Here is an 8,629-nt window from a genome sequence, read left to right as displayed (position 1 = left end):
AAAGAAAGATTAGTTAGAAAGAAAGAAAGAAAAAAGAAAGATTTGTTAGAAAGGAAAGAAAGATTAGTTAGAAAGATTAGTTAAAAAGAAAGAAAGAAAGATTAGGTATAAAGAAAGAAAGAAAGAAAGAAAGAAAGAAAGAAAGAAAGAAAGAAAGAAAGAAAGAAAGAAAGAAAGAAAGAGAGAAAGAGAAAGATTAGGTAGAAAGAAAGAAAAAAGCAAAATTAGTAAGAAAGAAAGAAAAGTAAGGAAGAAAAAAGAAAGAAAATTAGTTAGAACGAAAGAAGAAAGAAAAAAAGAAAGATTAGATAGATAGGTATAAAGAAAGAAAGAAAGAAAGAAAGAAAGAGAAAGTAAGAAAGAAAGAAAGAAAGAAAGAAAGAAAGAAAGAAAGAAAGAAAGTAAGAAAGAAAGAAAAAGGAAAGAAAGATTAGTTAGAAAGAAAGAAAGAAAAAAGAAAGATTTGTTAGAAAGGAAAGAAAGATTAGTTAGAAAGATTAGTTAAAAAGAAAGAAAGAAAGATTAGGTATAAAGAAAGAAAGAAAGAAAGAAAGAAAGAAAGAAAGAAAGAAAGAAAGAAAGAAAGAAAGAAAGAAAGAAAGAGTAAGAAAGAAAGAAAGAAAGAAAGAGAGAAAGAGAGAAAGATTAGGTAGAAAGAAAGAAAAAAGCAAAATTAGTAAGAAAGAAAGAAAAGTAAGGAAGAAAAAAGAAAGAAAATTAGTTAGAACGAAAGAAGAAAGAAAAAAAGAAAGATTAGATAGATAGGTATAAAGAAAGAAAGAAAGAAAGAAAGAAAGAAAGAAAGAAAGAAAGAAAGAAAGAAAGAAAGAAAGAAAAAGATTAGAAAGAAAGAAAGAAAGAAAGAAAGAAAGAAAGAAAGAAAGAAAGAAAGAAAGAAAGAAAGAAAGAAAGAAAAAGATTAGAAAGAAAGAAAGAAAGAAAGAAAGAAAGAAAGAAAGAAAGAAAGAAAGAAAGAAAGAAATATTAGGTAGAATGAGAGAAAGACAGATTAGTTAGAAAGATAGAAAGAAAGATTGGTTAGAAAGAAAGAAAAGTTAGAAAGAAAAAATAAAGAAAGAAAGATTAGTTAGAAAGAAAGAAAGAAAGAAAGAAAGAAAGAAAGAAAGAAAGAAAGAAAGAAAGAAAGAAAGAAAGAAAGAGAAAGATTAGGTAGAAAGAAAGAAAAAAGCAAAATTAGTAAGAAAGAAAGAAAAGTAAGGAAGAAAAAAGAAAGATTAGTTAGAAAGAAAGAAAAGAAAAGTAAGCAAGAAAGAAAAGAAAGATTAGTTAGAAAGAAAGAAAGAAAGAAAGAAAGAAAGAAAGAAAGAAAAGAAAAAAGAAATATTAGGTATAAAGAAAGAAAGAAAGAAAGAAAGAAAGAAAGAAAGAAAGAAAGAAAGAAAGAAAGAAAAGAAAAAAGAAAGATTAGGTAGAAAGAAAGAAAGAAAGAAAGAAAGAAAGAAAGAAAGAAAGAAAGAAAGAAAGAAAGAAAGACTAATTAGTTAGAAAGAAAGATAGATTAGTGAGAGAAAGAAAAAAGATTGATTAGTTAGAAAGAAAGAAAGAAAGAAAGAAAGAAAGAAAGAAAGAAAGAAAGATTAGTTAGAAAGATAGATTAGATAGAAAGATATATTAGAAAGAAAGAAAGATAGATAGATTAGTTAGAATGAAAAAGATAGATTAGTTAGAAAGAAAGATAGATAGATTAGTTAGAATGAAAGATAGATAGATTAGTTAGAAAGAAAGATAGATAGATTAGTTAGAATGAAAGATAGATAGATTAGTTAGAAAGAAAGATAGATAGATTAGTTAGAATGAAAGATAGATAGATTAGTTAGAAAGAAAGATAGATAGATAGATTAGTAAGAATGAAAGAAAGATAGATTAGTTAGAAAGAAAGATAAGTAGATTAGTTAGAATGAAAGATAGATTAGTTAGAAAGAAAGATAGATAGATTAGTTAGAAAGAAAGATAGATAGATTAGTAAGAATGAAAGAAAGATAGATTACTTAGAAAGAAAGATAGATAGATTAGTTAGAATGAAAGATAGATAGATTAGTTAGAAAGAAAGATAGATAGATTAGTTAGAATGAAAGATAGATAGATTAGTTAGAAAGAAAGATAGATAGATAGATTAGTAAGAATGAAAGATAGATTAGTTAGAAAGAAAGATAGATAGATTAGTTAGAAAGAAAGAGATAGATTAGTTAGAATGAAAGATAGATAGATTAGTTAGAAAGAAAGATAGATAGATTAGAAAAAAAGGAAGAAAGAAAGAAAGAAAGAAAGAAAGAAAGAAAGAAAGAAAGAAAGAAAGAAAGAAAGAAAGAAAGAAAGAAAGAAAGAAAGATTAGTTAGAAAGAAAGAAAAGTAAGGAAGAAAAAAGAAAGAAAAATTAGTTAGAACGAAAGAAGAAAAATAAAATAAAGATTAGTTAGAAAGAAAGAAAAGAAAAGTAAGCAAGAAAGAAAAGAAAGATTAGTTAGAAAGAAAGAAAAAGAAAAGAAATATTTGTTAGAAAGGAAAGAAAGATTAGTTAGAAAGAAAGAAAGAAAAAAGAAAGATTTGTTAGAAAGGAAAGAAAGATTAGTTAGAAAGATTAGTTAAAAAGAAAGAAAGAAAGATTAGGTATAAAGAAAGAAAGAAAGAAAGAAAGAAAGAAAGAAAGAAAGAAAGAAAGAAAGAAAGAAAGAAAGAAAGAAAGAAAGAAAGAAAGAAAGAGAGAAAGAGAAAGATTAGGTAGAAAGAAAGAAAAAAGCAAAATTAGTAAGAAAGAAAGAAAAGTAAGGAAGAAAAAAGAAAGAAAATTAGTTAGAACGAAAGAAGAAAGAAAAAAAGAAAGATTAGATAGATAGGTATAAAGAAAGAAAGAAAGAAAGAAAGAAAGAAAGAGAAAGTAAGAAAGAAAGAAAGAAAGAAAGAAAGAAAGAAAGAAAGTAAGAAAGAAAGAAAAAGGAAAGAAAGATTAGTTAGAAAGAAAGAAAGAAAAAAGAAAGATTTGTTAGAAAGGAAAGAAAGATTAGTTAGAAAGATTAGTTAAAAAGAAAGAAAGAAAGATTAGGTATAAAGAAAGAAAGAAAGAAAGAAAGAAAGAAAGAAAGAAAGAAAGAAAGAAAGAAAGAAAGAAAGAAAGAAAGAAAGAAAGAAAGAGAGAAAGAGAGAAAGATTAGGTAGAAAGAAAGAAAAAAGCAAAATTAGTAAGAAAGAAAGAAAAGTAAGGAAGAAAAAAGAAAGAAAATTAGTTAGAACGAAAGAAGAAAGAAAAAAAGAAAGATTAGATAGATAGGTATAAAGAAAGAAAGAAAGAAAGAAAGAAAGAAAGAAAGAAAGAAAGAAAGAGTAAGAAAGAAAGAAAGAAAGAAAGAAATAAAGAAAGAAAGAAAAGAAAGATTAGTTAGAAAGAAAGAAAGAAAAGAAAAAAGAAAGAAAGAAAGAAAGAAAGAAAGAAAGAAAGTAAGAAAGAAAGAAAGAAAGAAAGAGAACGATTAGGTAGAAAGAAAGAAAAAAGCAAAATTAGTAAGAAAGAAAGAAAAGTAAGGAAGAAAAAAGAAAGATTAGTTAGAAAGAAAGAAAAGTAAGCAAGAAAGAAAAGAAAGATTAGTTAGAAAGAAAGAAAGAAAGAAAGAAAGAAAGAAAGAAAGAAAGAAAGAAAGAAAGAAAGAAAAGAAAAAAGAAAGATTAGGTAGAAAGAAAGAAAGAAAGAAAGAAAGAAAGAAAGAAAGAAAGAAAGAAAGAAAGAAAGAAAGAAAGAAAGAAAGAGAAAGATTAGGTAGAAAGAAAGAAAAAAGCAAAATTAGTAAGAAAGAAAGAAAAGTAAGGAAGAAAAAAGAAAGAAAAATTATTTAGAACGAAAGAAGAAAGAAAAAAGAAAGATTAGATAGAAAGAAAGAAAGAAAGAAAGAAAGAAAGAAAAGAAAGAAAGAAAGAAAGAAAGAAAGAAAGAAAGAAAGAAAGAAAGAAAGAAAAAAGAAAGATTAGTTAGAAAGACAGAAAAGAAAAGCAAGCAAGAAAGAAAAGAAAGATTAGTTAGAAAGAAAGAAAGAAAGAAAGAGAAATAAAGAAAGAAAGTAAGAAAGAAAGAAAGAGAAAGATTAAGTAGAAAGAAAGAAAAAAGCAAAATTAGTAAGAAAGAAAAGTAAGGAAGAAAAAAGAAAGAAAAATTTGTTAGAATGAAAGAAGAAAGAAAAAAAGAAAGATTAGATAGAAAGAAAGAAAAGAAAGAAAAAAGAAAGATTAGTTAGAAAGAAAGATAAGAAAAGTAAGCAAGAAAGAAAAGAAAGATTAGTTAGAAAGAAAGAAAGAAAGAAAGAAAGAAAGAAAGAAAGAAAGAAAGAAAGAAAGAAAGAAAGAAAGAAAGAAAGAAAGAAAGAAAAAGAAAAAAGAAAGATTAGCTAGAAAGAAAGAAAAAAGATTGGCTAGAAAGAAAGAAAGAAAGAAAGAAAGAAAGAAAGAAAGAAAGAAAGAAAGAAAGAAAGAAAGAAAGAAAGAAAGAAAGAAAGAGAAAGATTAGGTAGAAAGAAAGAAAAAAGCAAAATTAGTAAGAAAGAAAGAAAAGTAAGGAAGAAAAAAGAAAGAAAAATTATTTAGAACGAAAGAAGAAAGAAAAAAGAAAGATTAGATAGAAAGAAAGAAAGAAAGAAAGAAAGAAAGAAAGAAAGAAAGAAAGAAAGAAAGAAAGAAAGAAAGAAAGAAAAAAGAAAGATTAGTTAGAAAGACAGAAAAGAAAAGCAAGCAAGAAAGAAAAGAAAGATTAGTTAGAAAGAAAGAAAGAAAGAAAGAAAGAAAGAAAGAAAGAAAGAAAGAAAGAAAGAAAGAAAGAAAGAGAAATAAAGAAAGAAAGTAAGAAAGAAAGAAAGAAAGAGAAAGATTAAGTAGAAAGAAAGAAAAAAGCTAAATTAGTAAGAAAGAAAAGTAAGGAAGAAAAAAGAAAGAAAAATTTGTTAGAATGAAAGAAGAAAGAAAAAAAGAAAGATTAGATAGAAAGAAAGAAAAGAAAGAAAAAAGAAAGATTAGTTAGAAAGAAAGATAAGAAAAGTAAGCAAGAAAGAAAAGAAAGATTAGTTAGAAAGAAAGAAAGAAAGAAAGAAAGAAAGAAAGAAAGAAAGAAAGAAAGAAAGAAAGAAAGAAAGAAAGAAAGAAAGAAAGAAAGAAAAAGAAAAAAGAAAGATTAGCTAGAAAGAAAGAAAAAAGATTGGCTAGAAAGAAAGAAAGAAAGAAAAAATAAAGAAAGATTAGTTAGAAAGAAATACAGATTAGTTAGAAAGAAAGAAAGAAAGAAAGAAAGAAAGAAAGAAAGACAGACAGACAGACAGACAGACAGACAGACAGACAGACAGACAGACAGAAAGAAAGAAAGAAAGAAAGAAAGAAAGAAAGAAAGAAAGAAAGAAAGAAAGAAAGACTAATTAGTTAGAAAGAAAGATAGATTAGTGAGAGAAAGAAAAAAGATTGATTAGTTAGAAAGAAAGAAAGAAAGAAAGAAAGAAAGAAAGAAAGAAAGAAAGAAAGAAAGATTAGTTAGAAAGATAGATTAGATAGAAAGATATGTTAGAAAGAAAGAAAGATAGATAGATTAGTTAGAATGAAAAAGATAGATTAGTTAGAAAGAAAGATAGATAGATTAGTTAGAATGAAGGATAGATAGATTAGTTAGAAAGAAAGATAGATAGATTAGTTAGAAAGAAAGATAGATAGATTAGTTAGAATGAAGGATAGATAGATTAGTTAGAAAGAAAGATAGATAGATTAGTTAGAATGAAAGATAGATAGATTAGTTAGAAAGAAAGATAGATAGATTAGTTAGAATGAAAGATAGATAGATTAGTTAGAAAGAAAGATAGATAGATAGATTAGTAAGAATGAAAGAAAGATAGATTAGTTAGAAAGAAAGATAGATAGATTAGTTAGAATGAAAGATAGATTAGTTAGAAAGAAAGATAGATAGATTAGTTAGAAAGAAAGATAGATAGATTAGTAAGAATGAAAGAAAGATAGATTACTTAGAAAGAAAGATAGATAGATTAGTTAGAATGAAAGATAGATAGATTAGTTAGAAAGAAAGATAGATAGATTAGTTAGAATGAAAGATAGATAGATTAGTTAGAAAGAAAGATAGATAGATTAGTATGAATGAAAGATAGATTAGTTAGAAAGAAAGATAGATAGATTAGTTAGAAAGAAAGAGATAGATTAGTTAGAATGAAAGATAGATAGATTAGTTAGAAAGAAAGATAGATAGATTAGTAAGAATGAAAGAAAGATAGATTACTTAGAAAGAAAGATAGATAGATTAGTTAGAATGAAAGATAGGTAGATTAGTTAGAAAGAAAGAGATAGATTAGTTAGAATGAAAGATAGATAAGTTAGAAAGAAAGATAGATAGATTAGTAAGAATGAAAGAAAGATAGATTACTTAGAAAGAAAGATAGATTAGCTAGAATGAAAGAAAGAAAGATAGATTAGTTAGAATGAAAGAAAGAAAGATAGATTAGTTAGAATGAAAGACAGAAAGATATATTAGTTAGAATGAAAGAAAGAAAGATATATTAGTTAGAAAGAAAGATGGATTAGTTCATTAAAAAGAAAGAAAGATGGATTATTTAGTTAAAAAGAAAGATAGATTAGTTTGTTTAAAAGAAAGAAAGATGGATTATTTAGTTAAAAAGATAGATAGATAGATAGATAGATAGATAGATAGATAGATAGATAGATAGATAGATAGATAGATAGATAGATAGATAGATAGATAGATAGATAGATAGATAGATAGATAGATAGATAGATAGATAGATAGATAGGAGTTAAAAAGATGATAGATAGATAGATAGATAGATAGATAGATAGATAGATAGATAGATAGATAGATAGATAGATAGATAGATAGATAGATAGATAGATAGATAGATAGATAGATAGATAGATAGATAGATAGATAGATAGATAGATAGATAGATAGATAGATAGATAGAAAAGGTTTGAAGATAGATAGATAGATAGATAGATAGATAGATAGATAGATAGATAGATAGATAGATAGATAGATAGATAGATAGATAGATAGATAGATAGATAGATAGATAGATAGATAGATAGATAGATAAGGTTATTAGTAAGAAAGAACATAGATAGCTTAAAGCTTAATTGAGTATCAATGGCTTCTAGCAGTTTACATTAAACATAGTTCAAACAGACTGGGACTTTTGGTCAATGAAAGTCTATGGGATTTTTATGATTTTGAATATTAATTTTTAAGAAAACCATAACTCAAACCAGTCTGAAAAGATATAGCACACCAAGTCAGAACAGTATGAAGGTCTGACCCGAGTTTGGAGTATGTAGCTTGAACGGTCTAGGAGGAGTTAGAGTTTAAAATTTTTGGGTAAGAAGAATAAGAAGAAGAAGAAGAAGAAGAAGAACTAGAATGTACATTTCCTGAAGAAAATGTGAAGTGGTGCTTGCAGTGGCAAAACTCGCCACTCGGTTGCTAGGGTGTTGTACATGTTTGCATTCGAGCCAACAACCATGTCTGTACGATGTTGTGGAGCTGAAATATGGCTTCTATATGTTGCAATATGGTTGCTAGGTGGCTCTAAATGGTTGCTAGGGTGTGAATACACAGTTACCATGGTGATATTTACAGACTGTTTTACAACTGAAACTAATGAGCCAACCCCCATCTCTATACAATATTCTGATGCAGAGATGTAGGTCTTGTAAAATGGTTGCTAGGGTACTCTGTTTGGTTGCTATGGAGTTGCTTGGCAGCTGCTAATGATGAAACTGCAAAGGCTTCTTGTCAGTATGAATGATATAAACCAACTCTCATCTCTATACGATGTTCTGATGCAGAGATATATGTTTTGCTAAACGGTTGCTAGGGTACTCTGTTTGGTTGCTAGGGAGTAGCTTGGCAGCTGCCAATCATGAAACTCCAAAAGCTGTTTGTCAGTATGAATGATATAATCCAACTCCCATGCCTCTGTGACATACATAATGGAAGATATGCCTCTTTGGATTTTGGTTGCTAGGGTACTCTGTTTGGTTGCTATGGAGTTACTTGGCAGCTATCAATCATGAAACTTCAAAGGCATATTGTCACTATGAATGATATAAACCAACTCCCATTCCTCTGTGACATTCAGATTGGAAGATATCCCTCTTTGGATTTTGGTTGCTAGGGTACTCTGTTTGGTTGCTAGGGAGTGTCTTGGCAGCTGCCAATCATGAAACTCAAAGGCTGCTTGTCAATATGAATGATATAAACCAACTCCCATGCCTCTGTGACATTCAGATTGGAAGATATGCCTCTTTGGAGTTTGGTTGCTAGGGTACTCTGTTTGGTTGCTATGGAGTTACTTGGCAGCTGCCAATCATCGAACTCCAAAGGCATCTTGTCACTATGAATGATATAAACCAACTCCCATGCCTCTGTGACATTCAGAATGGAAGATATCCCTCTTTGGATTTTGGTTGCTAGGGTACTCTGTTTGGTTGTTATGGAGTTACTTGGCAGCTGCCAATCATGAAACTCCAAAGGCATTGTGTCACTATGGATGATATAAACCAACTCCCGTGCCTCTGTGACATTCAGAATGGAAGATATCCCTCTTTGGATTTTGGTTGCTAGGGT

This window comes from Scardinius erythrophthalmus, assembly GCF_964197995.2.
Source record: "Scardinius erythrophthalmus genome assembly, chromosome: 2".
Classification (NCBI taxonomy): domain Eukaryota; kingdom Metazoa; phylum Chordata; class Actinopteri; order Cypriniformes; family Leuciscidae; genus Scardinius; species Scardinius erythrophthalmus.
The sequence above is the reverse complement of the archived record's forward strand: the minus strand, read 5'-3'. Positions refer to the sequence as shown.